This window comes from Galeopterus variegatus, unplaced genomic scaffold (assembly GCF_000696425.1).
Source record: "Galeopterus variegatus unplaced genomic scaffold, G_variegatus-3.0.2 Scaffold3363, whole genome shotgun sequence".
NCBI classification, from domain to species: domain Eukaryota; kingdom Metazoa; phylum Chordata; class Mammalia; order Dermoptera; family Cynocephalidae; genus Galeopterus; species Galeopterus variegatus.
Genome location: NW_007729474.1, coordinates 42,675 through 62,676, shown reverse-complemented (window position 1 = coordinate 62,676; position 20,002 = coordinate 42,675).

Here is a 20,002-nt window from a genome sequence, read left to right as displayed (position 1 = left end):
ACACTCACCCCGCCTCGCACGCACATCACACTATAGGATTTATCCCAGCTTGGTTTGCTTGCAGCTGTCAGCAGAGGATGGGGGTCATGGAGCTTATGCTCCAGGCACGCAGATGTGGTTTTGCAGTTGCATCTGGCCAGGCTGCAGGTGTGCAGGTGTGTGCAAATGTTCCAGCGCATCAGTGCAGGCTCTGAGACACTTGGGCCCTGACCTTCCCCCCAGAGGGGTTCTTGTTTTTTCCAACTCAGGTGACTTTTCAGCCCTTCTGATCCCCCTTATTTGCTGTCCTCCCCTCCAACTCAGCCAGCCCAGATGTGGGCGTGGGCAGTCAGGGAGGGAGGGAGTGTCCCACCACTTTCTCAGGGCAGCCCTCAACTCCTGAACCCCTTCCTCCTTCTGTTCTGTTCCTTCCCCATCTACCCTAAATGCCACAGGTGGGGCTGACCTTGTTTTCCTGTGGGAGCACCTCTGCCCATTTTCCCGGGGTCGGGTTCTGCACAGGCTGCAGGTGCTGGCAAGGGGCTGTGTCTGCTAGGAGGAGGGGGCACTTGTTTTCTAGTTTGCACAAAGTGCCCTGGGGGCCAGTAGCTTCCCTGCAACTGAGGAATGGCTTCTCCTTTTATCCCAGCCCTAGAGGGGAGAAAAAGCCAGATGGGGCACCAGGGAGCATGGAAAAGGCTGGCTCCCCATCCTTCTGCCTGAGTCAGGGGAATCAGAACTTGGAGCAGAGTGCAGCTGGGAAGTATGAAACTTGCTTGCCTCCTGCACGGTCCCCCGACTCTGCTGGGTCCTCAGGCAGTCAGCAGAATCTCTGCTGGACAAGGATAGGGTGACTCTTCACCCAGATCCTTTCTTCCCCAGTTCCCAAACCAAAGACAGCCTGCATCCCATTTCCGTTTGTTTGGGGTGCTCTGTTGGCAAGATTTCCAAATCCCTCAGTCTTTCCCTTTCCTGCTTAATCTTTAGATGTCCAGGGTCAATTCAATGCTTCTGTTGGGGGACAGTCTCTTCTGGGATAACCTGATTCACCCCCAGCCCAGGGAATTGAACCTAGAGGAATATGTGGGGGTGGGTCAGGAAAAGAAGGGGCAGCAGGAATTGCCATCCATCCAGCTGTGGGACCCTGGGGAGGAGAAGGCGAAGTTGGAGTTGGGGTGGGAGGATTCCCAGGACAGGGGTTCCTAGCAGCGGTGAGGGTGGTGGAAGGTGGGGGGAGGAGGTCTCTTTCCATTGAATGTGTTCGCCCATGGCTTTGGGACATGGTTGGCAGCTTCCAGTAAAAGTCACGCTCCCCATCCCTCAGCGGACACAGGACCTCTTCCTGCTTCCTGGGCACTTTTAAAGAGCTGTTTGTGCAATTTTCTGGTTTGTGGTTTTAGGGGGCTTTTCTTGTGGATGAGGCAGGGTTTTTCTGTCTGCAGCAGCAGAACATATCTTTCCTCATATGCAGACCTTTATGGCCCATGGGGAACCTTGCAGCTCAGGGAGGGCTGACTTCCAGGAATCTGACCTGCCATTGGTGAATCAATGATGCCCAGCTCAGGGCAGCCACATGGCTCATGGGCTCCAATAAGCTGGCTCCCTGGGGAAGGGCTGTGGCTGTTAGGACTGCCCCCCTCAACGCAGGTGGCCTCTGTGAGGTTACCTCTGGGTGTGGTTGCACAGGCCTCTTCCCAGCCCGGAGCATCCCAGCTGGGGTTCAGGTCTTGAGAGCAGGCAAGGTGGAAGGTGGACAGTTATCTCCCACTCCCACCCCCACAGCACCCCCCGCAGAAGGCCAGTACTCTTGGGGGTGGGGGAGCCGCTTAGAAAGTTCTGCCACTTGCCTCTCTTCCCCAGCCCCGACCCCATTTTGAATGCAGAGGCCCGTAGGTACTTCTTCTTTCGCTGTGGGGCGGGGCGAGGCGAGGAGCATCTCCTTCACCACTTGGCATGGCCACCGCGATGCCGATGCTGTGGCTGAGCCGGTCGGGCTTCGTGATTATCATTGCTCTTAGGATGATAATCCCATTGCCAGTTCCTTCCCTCCTCTTGCTCTGGGGGAAGGCGCTATGCTTCTGTAAGGCGGTTTAGCTTTTGCTTTATAACTGGCCAGACGTGGCCACCAGGCCTCAGCACAAGAACACGCTTCCTTTGCACAGAAAGAGCTTTGAGCTTTGTTCAGACTAAATGAATGTACTCAGGAGGGTCGGGGCACGAGTTGATTCGAAGCACATGCCTTTTCTGAGTGAGCGTGCTGGGAGAGCAGAGTGGACGTAGAGTGTGGTTTTATTTTTGTACTGATATTGGTAAGAGACTGTATAGCATCTATTTATTTAGATGATTTATCTGGTAAATAAGGCAAAAAATTATTAAAAATACGTTAAAGATGATCTAAAAAAAGCTCTTGGGCATTCGATCATTCCTTCTGATGGTATCCTGCTGTGCCAAGGAAAGACCACCAGCCCCTGGTGACAGCCTGGGATTTAGGTCCAGGTCTACAGTTACTGACCATGATCTTGAACAAGTTCAGTCTTCTGAGCCATCCAAATGTACAGTGAAGATGAACTGAGATGACGGGAACTGGAAACCCTGGAGTGTCGCTGGGTGGTTGCCCACCTCCTTGGCCCATGCGGCGTATTCTCAGAGTCCCAGAAGTGCTTTGGGTCTCTTCTCCACCTTTTCTCAGCTTCCTCCCAGGAATATTCTTTTCTAGAACCTCGGGGCAGTCAGCATCCCAGATCTTTGAAGTTGCAGGTTCTGGAACCCAGGACTGTCATGGGGCTCTCCCCTCCTGTCTGTTCAGCATACCTGTCTGAATGCTGAGACAGGTGGCCAGAGCAAAAGAATGGAGACGGGGGTACTGTGAGCCTGACCATGTCTAAGTTCATCACTGGCTGCAGGGTAGAGACTGGGTGGGAGCGGGGGATGGTGATTGCCACAATGACGGAAGTGTCAGGGAAAGAGAAATGGGTAGACTGGAGGTATATTTAGGTGGTAGAGTCATCAGGATGTGGTGACTGATTGGATGTGAGGGTGAGGGAGATGTCAGGGTTACACCTAGGTTACCAGTTTGGGTAACTGAGTACGTGGTGGTTCTTCATCTGAATGGATGACTTGGTTACCCCCAACTGCAGAAGTGAGGCAAGGATTTTCTGTGTAGGTAGTTTATTTGGGAAGTGATCCAAAGAGCAGGGGGAGGGGTTAGAATGGGTCAGGGAGGAAAAAAATAGCCATTACAAGGGTGTATTACTGAGGTCTCTATAATGGGAAACTGGGGTGTGTTTCTCTGTGAGATCACCTGAGAAGTGTCCGAATGTCCCCAGAATTGTCCATTCCCAAAGGATGAGGGGTGGGAGCGTTATGCATTGAGTGCTGCCCCTCACTGGAGGGTCCCCCTGGATGTGCTAATCCACACCCCCCAACTTCCCAGCTTTGCATCTACCAGCTTCCACCTGTCTGTTACTCCTGTCTGTTGTGTTGGAAGAGCCTCAGGCAGAGAGTGAAGACGTGCTGCCAGGTGAAACCCACAGGAGACCCTCCAGCTTGTCCACAGCAGAAAGCAGAGATGCGGCCAGGAGATGAGCATCGATGAGGGGCACGGCAGAGGTCCGACACAGCCCATTCTCATTGTCCAAAAGAAATCCACTCTCAAAAAAAAAAAAGGAAGAGAGAAATCCACTCTTTCACTGAATCTTCAACAAGGTGGCCAGTTACAATCTGGATAAAAGACTGGATAGCTGGTGGTAGTGGGTGAACTTCAGTTCTCAGTGCTGCAGCTGGCCCCAAGGCTGTGATGGATGGTATTCTCCACTTGCAACCCCTTCTGGCCAGCGTTCCTCCTAGTCCAGGTTATTTGCCTAGTGGGGTGACCCAGACTCACCCATGAAGAGTCTGGGCCCTTGTTGACTTGGCTTTGTCGGATCATGCAGGTGTGTTTATAGTCATCACTGAGCATGGAAGCGTGAAGAGATGCCTCAGTGACTGCCCCAAGCTCCAGACAAACTGCCCTCTACCCACATTGTGTAGCAGCAAGCCTCATGGCTGAGGGTGGACAAGGTCAGTTAACCTCATCAACTTAGTAGCGACTTTTTTCTTTTGGCCTCCTCATCCACTGGTTCTAGGAGCCCCAAATGCCCATTTGGTAGTCGTAGCTTCATTTTCTGAGGAGTCCTATACACTGTCCCCTGGTAGAAGTGTTCCCTTCCCTGGAAACTAGGACCTGTCCTCTACCAGGTCTAAATCCCAGGGTGAGGAGCACAAACTTTGCAAGTAGGTAAGAGGGCTGGTCCACCTTCCACCACTTGGTTCTTCCTGAGCACGGCACTGTTGGTTCAGCACACATACTAAATCCCAGGGACAGTGCCCCAACTCCACAGGGTGTTGTCCCCAGCTGATGCACTAGCAGCTTTGGATGGTACAGCATGTGGTGAGGCCAGTGGGTCTCACGGCCAAGCACATACAAAGTACTTTAAAAAGGTTGTGGAAAAATGGAATCGAAAGATAATATGAATCTTTCCTGGAACTCTTTGAAGACCCCCTTATATTGCTGCACTTCCTCCACTGTAAAAATGAGTCCCTTGATCTACACTCGTGTTCTGTGGGAACCTGTTGGTAAATCAGGTGTTCTGTAGTCCTTCAGACAGTGGTGGTGGCATAGATGCTGTGGACGAGGAAGGCAAACCCATGTCCTGAGCGGGTGTTGAATCTGGTCCATGTGAATTGCTGACCCCTCAGAGGGAAAGGAGTCCAGTGTAAACAACTTGCCACGAAGTTCCCAGCTGATCTCCTGGAGGAGTGGTACCATGTGGGGGTCACCATTAGTATCTGCCTCTGATGATTGGACATTCATCAGCTGCAGTGACCAGCTTTGTGAAAGGAAGCCTGTGCTGTTGGCCCATTCGCAGCCTCCATTTCTCCCACTGTGGCCATTCCAGTGGTGGCTTATTGCACAGGCACCTGCTGGCAAAAGCAGAGGCTGGTTTTTGTCTACTATCAGATGGATAGATAGGCGGATGGATCGGCCTGTCCTCCTGTTTCTCCAGAGTCTGCTCCATGGTGAGTGCTCTCTGGTGGGTACAAATGTGAGATATAGTCTGCCCCCTTCAAGAGAACTTGGTCAGGGGAGTTCATCTGGTCTCAGTATTAAATTCACTCAAAAATTCCCACCAGCCTGAGTCTTCTGGCTTCTGCCTCAAAATGATTCCAAGGCTGTTTTAGCATCTGTTATGGTCACCTGCAGAGGTGGATGGGCACCCATCCAAAACTTGGTTCAGGTGTTGAGACTAATGCTCCCCCACACATACACACACCCCAAGAGGGTATGAAAGTGTCAGTTATGTACATAATCCAGGGTCCATGGGGTGAGCAGGGTGGGCCTCTTGAGCAGGTCTGAGGTCGCCTGAGGCAGTAAGGACAGGAGCCCAGCCTGGATGTCATCATGGTCAGGAGTAGGCCAGGTTGCGTGTTCCTGGGCCCAGGCAGGTGTGAATCGTACCCAGTCTTGCTTCTCAGCTTGCCCAGTTGTGGAGCATAAGGGGAAGGGTGGAGGCCGAGGCTTCAGTGCTGTCAGCAGTTAAACATCTGGTGCTGGAGTTGGACCCCTCATTACGCATCTCTGTTCCATAGCAGGCTGTCATGCCTATGCCAGGAGCCATCTCAGCAGTGTGTTAGGACCAGCACCAGGTGTTCTTGTCAGTTTGTGAAATCCTGCATCACGGGAAGGTGCTCTCATGTCAATATTTTCTCCCCTTTTATTTATCACCCTATGCTGTGGATTGAATTGTGTCTCCCAAAGTCCATGCATTAGAAATGTAACCCCCACTGTGACAGTGTTAAGAGGGTGGGAAATCCTATTACAGTAATTGAAAGGTAGGGCCTTGAAGAGGTGATTAGATTGTAGGACTGTGCCTAGCGAATGGATTAAAAAGTTGATGTTTTAATGGTGGTCATGGGTGTGGTTCTGAGGCCTTTAAAGGGAGAGCATGCGAGTCTCTCTCTTGCTTCTGCCTTTCTGGCAAAATGATACCCTGCGTTGCTGTGTAGTCACCACCAGGAAAAGGCCCTCTCCAGATGTGTTCCCTGGACTTTGGACTTCCCAGCCTCTGAAACCGTAAGTGATAAATATTGTTTCTTTACAAATTACCCACTTCCAGTTATTTTGTTATAAGCAACAGAAACAGACTAATACACCTCTAAGTCTCAGACCTTCAAAATCCACTCTCCTCTGTGTTTTACAAGTTCCTGCTAGTCTGTGTTAGCTGGATCCCGCAATTCTTTTGATGCATAAGTTATTTCCTCCCAGAGAGGGGTGTACTTCCCTGGTTGGTCTATGCTTAAATAATGGGGAGAGGCAAAGGTGAATCTTGAGGAGGAAAAGTGTAATCCGGGGGGCCGTGTGCCTCGGGTGAGGCCTTCCCAAGGTCAACAGGCAAGGGAGGCTGCTCTTACCTGGGGAGGGAGACAGGCTTCTCACGCCAGCTCGGAGGGTTCAGAGGATTCTGGTGGTCAAGTTTCTGAGACCCTTTTCCCCAGATGTTTTCCTCCTGGGCTTAGGGTTCTGCGTCTGCCCTATTAGGGTCCTCAGCTTGAGCATAAGTGGCTGTTGCAGCTGTGTGTTCTGTCTCCTTTACTGTTCTGCCACCCTTACACTAAATATTGGGACTGATGGTCAGCAGAGCATGCCGTGTGGCTGGGGGACATTTGGGGATCTTTAAACACTGCTCCATGAAAAATATGAGAAAGATTACATATATGAAAAACAACTATATTTTCTAAAACAAACAATTTAGTGACAAGAGGCCTCTGGCTTTCACAGCATGGCCTGAGTTGATTGTGGGCTGATCTGAGCTGCCGTTTTCCTTTCTCATGCCCTCCCATGGTGCCAGCACACCATTCACGGGCCAGAGCTGTTGCTCGCCCAGTGCCTCATCTTTCAGGTGCGGTGAGGCTATGGCACATTGGGGATTGTCACCACCTGTTTCCCCAGCATCAGGGTCCATGTTGCCTGACTGGCAGGGGATCCAGCCCCAAATCCCATCCTGAGACTAACTTTCAAGGTCCATGTCCAGTACCTCTGTCTTCACTCAGGTGTCTGTTAGGGACTGATTATGCCCCTCTGAAATTCACATGTCGAAGTCCTAACCCCCAGTACCTCAGAATGTGACCTTATTTGGAGGGAGAGACTTTCCAGGAATAATTAAGTTAAAATGAGGTCCTTAGGGTGGGCCCTGATCCAGCATGGCAGGTTTCCTTATAAAATGGGGAAGTTTGGACACAGGCACAGACGACCATGTGAAGACACAGGGAAAAGACAGGCATCCATAAACCAAGAAGAGAGGCCCAGAACAGACCTTCCCTCACAGCCCTCTGACAGAACCAACGCTGCCCACGCCTTGACCCTGGACTTCCAGCCTCCAGAACTCCAAGAGAATAATTTCTGTTGTCTAAGCCTCCCAGTCTGTGGTACTTTGTTATAGCAGCCCTAGCAATCTGATACAGTGTCCATGAGTAAAGAGTCTAAGACTAAGACTTGGGTGCAGGTGCTTTATTTGGGGGGTGGTTCTAGGGAGTGGAGGTGAGGACTGGGGAGAGGCACAGGGAAGGAGGAAAAGCCTAGATGAGAGGTGATGTTGAGGCGGATGCTGTAGGAACAGGTCCCTCTGGACCATCTGAGAAGCATTTGCAGTGCCCCCTTCAAGTGTCCCTGCAGGACTGGAGACAGGAGCGTTCACCCCTCCTTGTCAAGGGTGCCCTGGGCTGTTGACTACCCTGCATTTCTGATCTGGGTCCAGAGGCCAAGGAGCTCCCACCTCCCTGCAGGAAGTGAAAACGGGACTCCAACCATGGCTAAAATTAAAGACGAGGACTAGAGGGCATGAGCGAGCAGCCAAAAGTGTCTGACAGAAGGAAGATGATGCAGCCAGTTCACGTCGTGAGTTTGAGGTGTCTGCGGGATGTCTTAGTGCAGGCTGCTGTAACAACATGCCATAGACCGGGTGGCTGACACATGAACATTTATTTCTCACAGTTCTGGAGGCTGGCAAGTCCAAGATCCAGGTGTGACAGTTATGGTGTCTGGTGAGGGTCCTCTTTTTGGCTTGCAGACAACCACCTTCTTGCTGTATCCCTATATGGCAGAGAGGATGCTTTTGTGTCTCTTATTCTTCTTACAAGGACACTAATCCCATCATGGGAACTCCACCCTCATGATGTCTTCTAAACCTATTCACCTCTCAAAGCCCCACCTCCACATACCATCATCGTCAAACATTCAGTCCCTAACATGGGTATTCAGGAAGAGAGGTCCCACAAGCAGTTCACAAAGAGTTTTGAATCATAAGGAAGAAAAACACGTTTGATGCAGTTTCTTATTTTTTAAAACTTTTTATTATGAAAAAATTCAAACATATACAAAAGTAGAGAAAACAAGATAATGAACCCTCAAGCACTGTCAAGAACCCCTTGATCCTTCTCAGTGTTACCCCACACATGCTGGGATGCAGACGTGGGGGCATCGGCACAGAAGTGGTACGGAAAGCCCCAGGAGAGGTGGAAGGGGTCCAGGGGGAGGGTTCAGAGGGGAAGAAAGTGGCGTGTGTGTGTGCGTGTGCACATGTGTGCAAGGCGTGTTAGTAGAAGCAGGGCTGATCACCTTAGTTCTCAGTGCAGGGTTGATGGTGGACTAAAGGCAAAGTGCCCACCAACTGACGAGACGGTATCACAAGACTGAAAAACGACCCAGCCAGTTCCAAGTAGCAAAGAATTTTATTAAAAGGGTAACTTATAGGATGTTGGATGGGGTGGACGAGGACCCAGAGGCAATAACAAAGTTTCTCCATGCCACCTCCTGGTGGAGCCCAAGTTATGTAGGCAGTACACAAAAAGCAGTGGAAAAAGCCAAGAGACGATTACTGAGAAACAAGCTAACATCACTGACTCCAGACGTCTTATGGTGATGATTACTCTCTCTGGGGGTCTTGTGATGCAGGTAGCCAGACCCGCTGTCGCCATGCCAGTACTTAATCATTAAGTTCCTCCTTTGTAGTTAGCAAGCTGTTTCTACCTACTGTCCTAACTACCTTGCTCCTAGTTACTGCATAGCTTCTGTGGGCAGGGTTCACACGAAGGATGTGGCAAATGGCAAGGGCTTCACGATGGAAAGTTATGTTCACGGTCTCACACGCAGGGAGTGGAGCCCCTGATCCTCTGCTAGCAGTTCCCTGGTAACTGGGCTTTAGAAAGCGGAGTACTTAGCATATTTTATCTTCAGTGTTGAGCCTTGACCCTAATTCTAGGTCCCCAAGAAAGTCCCACCAGCGCCTGACACAGTGCTCAGCATGGCTCGTGTGTTGCGTGTGTGCACATGGCGACTGTCAGAAGTAGGCTCTGTGGTTGCACCCATTTCTGAGTGGAGACAAATAGGTTATGGTCAGTTATTCCAGGCTGCATGCCTAGCACGTGGTGGAGCAGGACTCTGAGCCTACATCTGGCACTAAACACATCCCTCTAAAATAGTCCTCACACTTTTTGGTTGTAGGATCTGTTTACATTCTTAAAAACTATTGAGAGCCCCAATGAGCTTTTGTGTATGTGGATTATATCTATCAATATGTATCACACTGGAAATTAAAACTTAGAAATTTTTAATATACCTAATTCATTAAAAATAATAATAAAGCCATTACATATGACATAGATAACATATTTTATGAAAAATAACTATATTTTCCAAAACAAAAAATTTAATGAGAACAGTTGGTATTGTTTTACTTTTTTCTTTTTTCCTTAAATCTCTTTAATGTCTGGCTTAACAGAAAGCTGGATTCTCACATTTGTTTCTGCATCAAATCTGTTGCGATATCCCATGGCATGGAGCCTCTGGAAGATTTCACTGTACACTTGTGAGAACATGAGAGTGGGAAAGACAACATTTTAAGCATCGTTATGCAAACCATTGACCTTGCAGACCTCTGAAAAGGTCCTTGGAGCACATTTGAGAACTGCTCCTTCATTCCCTTTGTAGCTTCATGGGGCGGATGGCTAGGTCCAGCGATCTGATTCTGACTCTTTCCACGAAGCGTGGGTGCGTCCTTGCTGGTTTCTCCTGGTTGGTGTCTTGAGAGAGCTCATTGCGAGTGACTTCCTGGAGGTCAGCTGTCAACATCCCAGCCATACTGTTCCTTGATGCCTCCTAGAAAGAAAAGCCAGAGCAAGCAAGCAAGAAAGCAGAGGAAGTTTCTGTGAAACTTTGAAGGGAGAGAGGGAGAAAGGGAGACGGCAGATGGAGCTGGGAGCAGGGCGGTGGGGCGTGGGGGGAACGGGTGGGAGATGAGAGGTGAAAGGAGGCACAGAGGACATGGAGCCTCCGAGCTCCCTACTGAGAAAAGAAAGAGAAGAGAGAGGAGATAGGACCACCTCCCAGAGGTGGGGAAAGGGAAAGAGCGACCCCTTGACTGGTCTGTGGTGGGGCCGGCTGCAGCCTTCTCTGGCTCTCCAAGGGTTCCTGGCTGTCCTTGAAAATAAATCAGCAAGAGAGGAAGAAACTGCAAGCCCCACGTGCCCCCAGGCCAGGCCTTCCCTGTCCCCCCTCCTGTTCTGCACAATAAAACCTTTGGTTTTCTCCTGGACCCCACCTGTACATGGAATCAGATGGTGCCTGAGCCTGGCCCCACCCTAAAATCCTTACTCCCCAGTGCTCTTCCCTGGAAGTCTGAACCCTCCCGCCCTCATCCAGTGGCTCCCGTGGTTTCTTTAGCCATCTTCCCTCACTGGGTACATTCCGACTTTGGGAGGGCGTGGGTGGGTTTTGGGCCCCTGCCCATCACAGACAGGAAGGAATCTTGCCAAGGACATTGTGTGGCTAGGGAGTCTCAGTGCAGCAGAGAAAGACAGGTGAGCTTCTTGTTGATTAGCAAGCAAGGGTGGTCAGGCTGACCCCAGGAACTGTTACCTGCCATCTGCTGCATTACTAGGCTGTGATGTGCTTTGTTCACCACGAGGAAGAGTGAACATTTTTCATCCACTTCCCCATTGTCTCGCCTGTCCAGCCATCAGCCAACACTGCCCGTGCCTCTGGTTCAAGATGGCAAACTGAGCCCAAACCTTGATCTCTCCCTGCTCCTGAAACCCCAGCATAGTGACACTGCACCCATCAAGCAATACAACGAAGGCTAAAATAAGAGGCAGAAAGCAGGACTGGAAAACAGGAAATGGGCCATCCAACAAGTAGGAAAGTTTGAGGAATTTCCAGAAGGTACAAAAGTGGCTGAGGTCAGAAAAGCAGAGAGAACCATCAGAGCTGAATGGGCAACAGACGAAGCAGGGGAGCGGGATATTTACTTGGTTTCAAATGACATCCTCCAGAAAATAGTTGTTAATTTCAGCAGGAGAAAGAGTAACCTGCCAGTGGAGAGGCTTGGCAGGCACCACCCTCTTCAGAGGATCAAAGTGGACAAGTTATTGAAGGGTCCAGTGAGCGGGACACAGTATCGCTTCTGTGACGTTCCTGCCCAGGGCACATGACCTGAATCTGAGCACGAGGAGCCATCAGGTGCCCACAGTTGGGCACACTACAAGTCGCTCACTTACACACCACCACTTCCCTACCAATTGCCGAGATTGCTTTGGATTTATAGAACAGAGGGAAGGAAAGTACTCTCTCTAGGAACGTTGAATGTTTCTTCATTTTGTGTAGCTTTTAATTTTATGTCCTTTATTAAAGTTTTAAAATTGTATTCCTAAAGTGTACATATTTCTTAGGGCTTTTCCTAGGCATTTCATAATTTTTGTTACCATAGTATTCACAAACACACACCCACCTTTTACAGTTGGTTATCACTAGTTTATAGGACAGCCGTTTACATATACATTGTTTTGATTTTCTAGGGCACCATAACTACATGCCACAAACTGGATGGTTTTAAGCAACAGAAATTTACTCTCTCATAGTCTGGAGGCCAGAAGTCTGAAATCGAGGTGTCAGCAGGGCCCTGCTCCTCCGTAGGCCCTAGGGAAGAATCTTTCCTGGAGTCTTCTGTAGCTGGGCTTTCCCCTTCTGGTGTTGCTGGCAAGTTCTATTGTTCCCTGGCTTATGGACACGTCACTCTTGGTCTCTGCCTCTGTCGGCACATGGCCTTCTTGCGCGTCTGTCTCTATGTCTCTTCCCTTCTTATAAAGACACTAGTCATATTGGATTAAGAGCCCACCCTAATCCAATATGACCTCATTTTAATTAACTACATCTGAAACTACCTTATTCTCAAATAAAGTTGTATTCTGAGGTTCTGGGAAGGACATGCAATTTGGGGGAGGACACTGTCCAACACAATATTTATTATTAAAAACTTTCTCACATATGTGGTAGAGACTACTAATTGTCCCACTTTATTTATCCCCCCCCTCCTTTATCTTCAGCGTGTTTTAAAGCCTGATGTTTAGCAAGGTATATGGCCATCCCCCAAACAGGCTACATTTCCTGGACTCCTTTGCTGCCAGGTGTGGCCACGTGACTGAGTTCTAGTCAATGGAGTGTAGAAGGAAACCTTTCATGGCAGCTTCTGGGACTCTCCCTTAAGAGACAGCTAGCTTGGCCCCTTGCTCCTTCTCTTCTCCCATGTAGCTGACTGGAACACAGGTGTTATGACTGGGTGACATCTTGGGCCACCAGGACAAAGCCTCCCTGCTAGGGATGATGTAGCAGAATGCTGGAAGTGACCGGGTTTTGAATGACCATGGAGTCATCATCCTAGCCCTGCAGCTTATGTCTGAACTTTCCTGTTTGAGATCAGCATCCGTCCAGGGCTGCTATATTACACAACCCCAGGGGGCGCTGTTTGCATGGTAGAGGACCACCTCGGGGTTGTGAGGTGGACAGACCACCTGGCCCTTCTCAGAGGCCCTGCTTCTGTCTAGTCTCAGCCTCTGATTTTGAGGTTTCAGTTATTTGCAGGCAATTTTAATTTTAACTAATATTACAGATTTTTGATTTTTTCTTTAATATCTGGTAGGTTTTTGTACATAGGAATATTCATTAGTATTGATACTTTGTTTATTGTCCAATTTATTAAAGTAATGTAACTCTGAAAATCAGTTTTCCATGAACATTTAAACATCATTATTAATTTGATTAATTATAAATCTAGTATGACTGATTCTTTTGAACACTCCAGACATCTTAGATAACAGGCCAAACACACACAAATACAGTATTTCAGACAGCTCAAGACGACAGCCTCCGAGTAACCTACCGATTGATTTTTCTACAGGAGTGTTCAAACTAAGAGATTTAAACTGAAATCTTTCATCATTAGGCTGAGTCTCTTTTTAAGTAATAATAATAATGTTTATTTGTGGCATCAGGGACTGTTAAGTCTCTCTTTGTCATAGAGATTTTAATTTTTCAAACTTTATATCTTTCCCAGATTTTAGCATTTTCTAAGTTTGCGTGGCCAGCAGTACATACCTCATTTTCTGCCGTTATGGTGTATCTACCTGTCTCCTAGAATCAGTAACAACCGAGGTGTCCCTTTAAGTTGTGGTTCGTAGTTTTCTCTTCACAGGGCCATCGGGAACTTTCCTGTCCTGCAGGTAGGGGGTTCAGTCTTTGTAGTTAGCTCTCCTCTTTGGGAACATTTGGCTCATTTGTCATCTGCGAGCACACAGGTGAGTCCTCCTCCATGAGGCCATTAATTGAGCTGAATGCTGGGGCCTGGCAGTCTCTCCTTCTCACGTATAGTTCCTGCTTTTTCTGGGACTGTTCTTCCAGTTCATAGTTTTTGTGTTTTCCTTTTGACACAGCTGGAGATGAGTAAATACCTGTGCTTTCTTTTTTAAAATTATTTAGAAAAATTTTTTAATTGACATGTATTGATTGTACATATTTATGCGGTTCAGAGTTATATTTCAATTCATGTATACAATGTGTGATCAAACCAGAGTAATTAGCATATTCATCATCGTAATAATTTATCACTTTATGATAACATTTGAGCTCCTCTCTTCCAGCCATTTGAGAACATACAATAAATTATTGTTAATTATAGATGCCTAGCACTACTGTACACCACTAGAACCTTTTTTTCCTCTCTTCCAGCCATTTGAGAACATACAATAAATTATTGTTAATTATAGATGCCTAGCACTACTGTACACCACTAGAACCTTTTTTTCCCTGTCTAGCTCTAATTTTGTGTCAATTAACAAACTTCTCCCTGTCCTCTCTCCCCCTTTCCCTTCTCAGCCTCTAGTAACCACAATTCTACTTTATACTTTTAAAAGCTCAACTTTTTGTTTTGTTTTTAGCTCCCACATGTGAGTGAGCACATGCAGTATTTATCTTTCTGTGTCTGACTTATTTCACTGAACATAATGTCTTCCAGGTTATCCATGTTGCTGTAAATGACTGCATTTTTTTTTTTTAAAGATGACCGGTAAGGGGATCTTAACCCTTGACTTGGTGTTGTCAGCACCACGCTCACCCAGTGAACAACCGGCCATCCCTATATGGGATCCGAACCCATGGCCTTGGTGTCATCAGCACCGCACTCTCCCAAGTGAGCCACGGGCCGGCCACAAATGACAGCATTTTATTTTTTATCATGGCTGAGTAGTATTTCACTTTGTATATATACCACATTTTCTTTGTCCATTTGTCTGTCGATGGGCACCTAGGTTGATTCCATATCTTGGCTATTGTGAATAGTGCTGCAATAGATGTGGGGATGCAGATCTCTCTTTGGTATACTAATTTCCTTTCCTTTGGGTAAATACCCAGCAGTGGGATTGCTGGATCTTATGGAAGTTCTATTTTTAGTTTTTTGAGGAACCTCCATACTGTTTTCCACAATGTCTGTATTAGTTTACATTCCCACCAACAGTGAATAAGAGCTCGCTTTTCTCTGCATCATTGCCAGCATTTGTTATATTTGTCTTTTTGATAATAGCTGATCTAACTGAGGTGAGATGATTTCTCATTGTGGTTTTGATTTGCATTTACCTGATGATTAGTGATGTTGAGCATTTTTTCATATACCCATTGACCATTTGTGTGTCTTCTGTTGAGAAATGTCTGCTAAGGTCAGTTGCCCATCTTTTAATTGGATTATTTGTCTTTTTTTTTTTTTTTGCTGTTGAATTGTTTAAGTACCTGTATATTCTGGATGTTAATCTCTTGTTAGATGAATAGTTTGCAAATATTTTCTCCCATTCTGCTTGTTGCATCTTCACTCTGTTGATTGTTTCTTTGGCTGTGCAGAGGCTTTTTAGTTTGATGTAATCTCATATGTATATTTTTGCTTTAGTTCCCTGTGCTTTAGGGGGCTTCTCTGTAAAATTCTTGCCCAGACCAAAGCCTTGAAGAGTTTCCCCTATGTTTTCTTTTAGTAGTTTTGCAGTTTCAGGTCTTACACTCAAGACTTTAATTCATTTTGAGTAGATTTTGGTATATGGTGAGAGATAGGAGTCTAGTTTCTTTTTTCTGCATGTGGATATCCAGTTTTCTGCACACTATTTATTGAAGAGGTAGTCCTTTCCCCATTGTATGATGTTCGTGCCTTTGTCAAAAATCAGTTGGCTGTACATATGTGGATTTATTTCTGGGTACTCTGTTCTGTTGCATGAGCCCATGTGTCTATGTTTATGCTGGTACCATGCTGTTTTGATTACTCTAGCTTTTTAGTATATTTTGAAGTCAGATAGTGTAATATCTCCAGCTTTGTTCTTTTTGCTCAGAATTGCTTTAGCTATTTGCAGTCTTTTGTGGTTCCATATGGATTTTAGGGTTGCTTTTTCTATTTCTGTGAAGAATGTCATTGGTATTTTGATAGGGATTGCATTGTATCTATAGATCACTTTGGGTAATATGGACATTTTGACAATATTAATTCTTCCAGTACACGAACATGGAATGTCTTTTTTTTTTTTTTTGGTGTGTGTCCTTTTTGATTTCTTTCATCAGAGTTTTGTAGTTTTCATTGTAGAGATCTTTCACCTCCCTGGTTAAATTTATTTATGCCTAGGTATTTTATTCCTTGGTAGCTATTGTAAATGGGATTGCTTTCTTGATTTCTTTTCCAGCCAGTTTGTTGTGGGTATATGGACACATTACTGATTTTTGTATGTTGATTTTGTAGCCTGCAACTTTACCAAAATCGTTTATTAGTTCTAAGAGTTTTTTGGTGGAGTCTAAGATTTTTTATTTATCAAATTATGCTCTTTGCAAACAGGGACAATTTGGCTTCCTCATTTCCAAGTTGGATGCCCTGTATTTCCTTCTCTTGCCTAATTGCTGTGGCTAGAACCTCCAATACTCTGTTAAATAAGAGTAATACTTGTACTTTCTAAATAGGTATAGCCTTAACACAAAAAGCAAAATACCCATACACACACACATACCTATTATTAGCCTTCCTTTTTCTTTTCAAAATCAGTGATGAGTTTAATTCCAGTTTATTCATCCTTCTTTTGTGTTACAACCACTTTTTAAAATACACATTACGTTAACGTTTCTCATTTGCTTACATTCTGAATGCATAGTCTTTCACAGACACAATTAGTTCCAGTTACCATTGCTGTTATCCTCTTATGATTGAATTGTCACAGAGGGGCTGGTCAGGCCCCCTGAAGCTGGCCCTTTTCTATCGTCCCTGACAGATATCTTTAGGCAACAATGGGATGTTCCAGACCCATTGTGGTTTTTCTAGCACAAAGGCACGGAATCAATTACCTTCCAAAGGGCAAAGGGCTGTCGGAGAGAATTCGTAGAGTCCAAAACCTGGGTGTAATGCCTGTGAATGCTGGGGTGGACCAAGAAGATGCTGGGCAACCACTGAGGGTCCCTAAAATTTATCGTTATTATTAATGATTATTATTTTTGGTGGCAGAGCAGAAAAGCATTTCTAAGTGTATGAATACCTCCAACTTGATTTTTATGTTGTGCTGCCTAAATAATCTTATGTTGTTTCACTGACCACTAAGAACTTCTGTATATTACACAGACACACAAAATCTTACCTAAATGAACAAATGGAAATATATTGTGTGTGCTTCCTTTTTTTTTTTTTTTTTTTTTTTTTTTTTTTTTTTTTTTTTTTTTTTTTTTTTTTTTTTTTTTTTTTTTTTTCCCCATACAGTTTTTATCTTTTCCTTTTTGGTTAAACCCCCCACCCCCCGCTTCCTCTTTTCTTTTCCCACTTTGCACAGCTCTTCAGATTAGTCATGCAAATGACCTTGGTATACAACCTTCCAAACTTTTCTCAATGCTCATATAATTATAAATGAACATATGTACTTAAACATATACATATACATATTAAGTTGTTTGTCATTTTTTAAAATAAAAATGAGATCACATTATACACATGTTTCCTGCTTCCTTTCTTGCTTAACAGTTTCTTGGAGGAATTCTGGCTGTATCCTAGGCAATGGTGTGGAGGTACCCTAAGTTACATATTTCATCCGCTGATGAGAATTCACTTTGTTTCCAATTTATTTACTTTGTACACAGTATTGCAACAACCTCCTTATAGATATATCCTTAGTACGGGTGCTTTATGTCTATGAGACAGATTCCTTCAGGAGTGGAGTTGCTAGGTCAAACGGCATCAATAACTTTCATTTTAATAGATATTTTTATTCCTTTCCAAAGAAGCCCATAACAATTTACATTTCTACCAGAAGTCTGAAAGTATCCTTTTCCCCGCCTGCTTGCCAACAACACATTATAACTATTTTTAATTTTTTGCTAGTCCGTTAGGTGTAATGTGATACCTTATTGTAACTTTCATTTATTTCTCTGACTACTGGTAGTTTGGGCATCTTTTCATAGGTTTCTTGGTCACTTGAATTGACCATAACTACCTAATCATACCTCTGCCCAGTTTTTGATTGTGTTGTTCATTGATTTCAGGTGCTCTTTGTATATTGTGTAATAGTATCTCTTTTAAATCTGCATTTATGCAAATCTATTATGTTTCCCAGGTTTATTAGTTGTCTATTTACTTTATTTGTATCTTTTTCCATACAAGTGCTTTAGATTTTATGACACCAAACAGGTCTGTATTTTCTTTGATGGTTTTAACTAAGAGATCTTCTCTGATTTCTATTTTGTATAGGTCTTCTGAATTTTTTTCTAAAATTTTATTCTTTTGCAGTGAAGCCTTTGATCCACATGGAATTTATTTTTGCATGTGGTGTGAAATAGAAACTCAATTTTCTTTCAGATGGATAACCAGTTGTGTCAGAACCATTTTTTAAGCAATTCACAGTATCCCAATAAATTATGATACCACTTTTGCTGCATTTTAAAATTCTTACATATACTGGTATGTATTTCTGAATTCTCTGATTTGCTCTACTGGTTTGTCTATTCCAGTAGTGTTATTGGATTATTTTTACTACAGTGACTGTGAAACAATATTGCTATATACACTGTTAAGAAGTTAGATCCTATTTTCTTATTCCATTAACTCCAAGGAAATTGAGCTCTATAGGTCTAGGTTTGTTTGCTTGCTTGCTTGCTTGCTTGCTTGTTGCATATACTTTTAACTAATGAAATTCCAGAACCTGGCCTTAAACATACAAGTCTTTGCAATTACAAAAGGAATATTGGAAAAAAGTAGAAATGTATCTTCTTCCCAGCATCATAAACCTAGATTAAAGAACCTGGTTTAATAAGCTCTGAGATGGAGGAAATTTTTCTTTCATTTCCTTTTTTCTTTTTCTCTTATCATTACACAATGTAAACATTTTTCATGGTCTTTTACCAATTTCTCCCCAACCCCTCCCCCCTTCCCCCTTTCCCACATCTGTTGTCCTAAGTTCTGTTCTCTCCTGTTGAGAATCCAAGGAATTATTGTGATTGTTGTATCTTTCTTTTTTTCCAGCTCCCACTTATGAATGAGGAGATGTGGTATTTCTCTTTCTGTACTTGGCTTATTTCACTTAACGTAATTTTCTCTGAGAAAGAAGGAGAAAATTTATGAGGATTTTAATCTTGTTTTCCAGTATAAAATAGTCATGTAAATATCCATGATTCTTAATAACTTGGAAGCGATGAAGGAGATGATCAAAACGAAGCAGGTTTTCCAAAACTCACTGCCTTGGGATAAGTCTCATGATCTCGGTGTTGACACCTTGTTCTTAAGATAAAAAATGTATGTAGTTAAAAGTGCTGATTTGTTGATTAATGTATAACCTGCTGGTTCTGAATAAGCCACTTAGATATTGTTAAGAATAGCTGGAGCATGAAGCTTCTGCTTCAGGTTGCACATAGACGCTGTTACCTCCCATGCTGTAATCAGGAACCAATGAACCGACGACTGTGACTCTTGTATTCCATGGGAAGAGGACAACTGCATTAGAGGCTTTCTCCCTCCCTTTCGAAACTCCCCTATAAAATGCCTTTGCTTGTAGCAGACTTTGGAGCACTTCTCAACTCTGTTGGTTTGTTTCTGGGTTGATCCTCTCACTTGGCTCCCAATAAACTTTATAAAATTAATTTTGCCTCGACAGCATCAATTTCGGTTGACAAAAATATGATTTGAACAAAAGGATCTTGTAAAATTCCTGAGAGTTTAGATATTTTTGTCATTTCACATGAAAATAGACTTAATCTTCAGTATGAAGCCTACGATTCTAATTGATAATAATATTTGATAATTTATTGTCCTGGTAATAATGTGATCAACTTCTTTGCATATTCCTTAAAAGCTTAAAGATTTAAAAAGGGGCTGTGTCAAGGCAGAAGAGGATCATTGAGACTTTCCTCTTCTCCCTCCTGCATGATAAAAGAAAAATAAAAGCCTCTTACTCTAGCCAATTTCTTTTTTAAATAAAAAGATCAAGAGTCTTAGATCACTTATATCAACCAAGGTACAATAACTTGGTTTTCATTGTATACTTCTATGCCAACTGTAAGGACACCGTGGGCACTCAAGCAGAGGGGGAGGGGGAAAGCATTCCCTAGCAATATGGCGCCCTTCCTGGTTCTTCTCCACAGTAAACAAGCCCGCCGGTGCCAACACCC